Genomic DNA, 2,165 nt, shown 5'->3' on the forward strand with positions numbered 1-2,165 from the left:
GCTGCCATCTCCCCTGATGGCAGAGCTCAAGCCCTCCACCCTTCCTGCCACTCCTGGAATTCTGCCATCCTTCTAGTCCCACTGCCAGATTTAGGGTGACCAAAGTATCCTAATGGTTACAACAGCAAGGTGCAGTAAAACTGAAAGAAATGAACTGTGTACCTACTCAGGACTGACTCCTGGGGCCCAAGTGGTAGAGCTGCCCTTGCCCTCCAGGAATTGCCAGTCCAGTGGGAGTAAACAGATAATTCCTATAAAATGGGGTAGAGTGCTGGAGTGCTGCAGGCTGCAGTGGCCCCACTGCCAAGAGAGAGATTTTTCCTGCTTTGGGAGCTGCCTGAAACCCCAGCAGAAGGAACCTCTTGAGCAAAGGGAGGGCTGTGCCGCAAACCACCAGCAACTGTTAGAGTCTGGAGTGGCTTCCTTGATGGCAAGTGGCTGTCGGAGCTAAGCACTGGCTGTTAGAGTCTAACCTCCCTGGCCATCCCAGAGGCTAAGGGACCTGCTTGAGGCTGTGCAACTGGTGACCAGCCGGCAGAGTGGAGCTTCCCATCAAAGTCTAGGTGGCTCAGAACTCCTAAACTATCTTGTGTCTGTAGGCCCGCCCAGGTAAGGAGGGAGGAGGTGCAGAAGTTGTGGAAGTTGTTAGTTGACCATTTCATGGATGTTCCTATGGAAGAATCTTTTCACAAAGTGAATACTCCCCAAAATGTGTTTTGGGGTGTCATAAGGCCTCAAGAATGGCTTCGTTTACATACAATGGCTAGGCATAGAAAAGAGTTCTGCTAGGGTTGAAACTAAGCAATTTATCCACCGATTTTAGGCCGTATTAGTATCCATACTTTAGAGATGAGAAAACAGAGGCTTGGGTCACTGTCTTGCAAACTCACAGCGCTAGAAAATGGCAGGGCCAAGATTTCGATCCAGAATGGCCCAACTTCAAAGTTTTGTACTATTGATTCTGAGACCTTAATATCTGAGTCACTAGCAAGAAATTACTGAAAATGCAGATTCCTGACCCCACCCCAGAGCATCTGGTTCACTGGGCCTGGGTGCAAGCTCAGGAATCTGCCTTCCCCAAGCACTACCGGTGACTCTAAACCAGGTAACTCTCAGGCCTTGCTAGGCCATACTGCCACCGCTCTCTAACCCAGAGACTTTGCAGCTGTTCCCGGGTCTCAGGTGGCAGAGGTCCGGGGCAGGCCACGCCCAACCCGCAGAATTTGGGGGTTTGTGCAAACAACTTAAAGCCCTTAAAGCCAGAGGGCTCTGCGATGGCAGATCTCTGCTGCCACCAGGACCAGGATCGGATCCTGGGAAGGGGCGCCTTGGAGGTCGCTGTTGACATGGCCAAGCCCGCTAGGGGCCAGGCGCCCCACACTCTCACCTGCCGCGAGGTGCGCCCACGGTCCCGACTGGCCCCTGAATATACCTGTCGCGCTTCTCTAATTTCGAGGACTTTCAGTTTCCTCCGCGAACAAAACGTAACACCCCAAGCCAAAAATACCTGCCCAGCCCCTCCTCGCGAGGGGACCGGCTCCAAGGGCGCTAGGAAGAGCCCTGAAGTCAGACCTGGAACGGAGGACCCGGCCGATCGCCTCTCGGTCGGAAGCTGCAGTGCAGGTGGAGGGGCTGCCCCTCGCGGCCCCTCCCGAGTAAGGAGCCGGAGCCCGGGCTGCATTGCGGAGGGGCCGGGAGCTCGGCGCACGGCTTTTGCTGGGTTTCCCGCGCCGGTCGGAGCTTTCCGCGGTCCCCGCCGCCATCGGGCACCTGCAGAGCAGGTCCAGTCCGGGCGGGCCGGCTCCGGCCCCTGGACTCCCAGCCGTCCTCGGCCCGGCTGGACGCCACTCCGCGGCTCGCCGGGTCAGCGAAGGGTTAAGGAGGCTCGCTCCCTCCCCTCGGCTCCCTCACCCTTGGAAAGTCCCCGAAATGACGTTTCAACCCAACAATTAAAAAAGAGTTTAATTATAGAGACAGACTCTGGGAGCTGGAACAAACTCGGTGGGTCGGCGGGGCCGGTAAACAACTCCGGAGCGAGCGGGCCAGGCTGGCCGCCGCCCGGAGGAGCCCGCGTCCCGGGAAAGGGGGAGGGGAGAGGCGGCCGGGAGTTGGAAAAGCGGAGCAAATTCGAGGAATCGGCGTTCTCTTTGCGGGGGGGGGGGGGG

Source organism: Suricata suricatta, chromosome 9, assembly GCF_006229205.1.
Source record: "Suricata suricatta isolate VVHF042 chromosome 9, meerkat_22Aug2017_6uvM2_HiC, whole genome shotgun sequence".
Lineage (NCBI taxonomy): Eukaryota > Metazoa > Chordata > Mammalia > Carnivora > Herpestidae > Suricata > Suricata suricatta.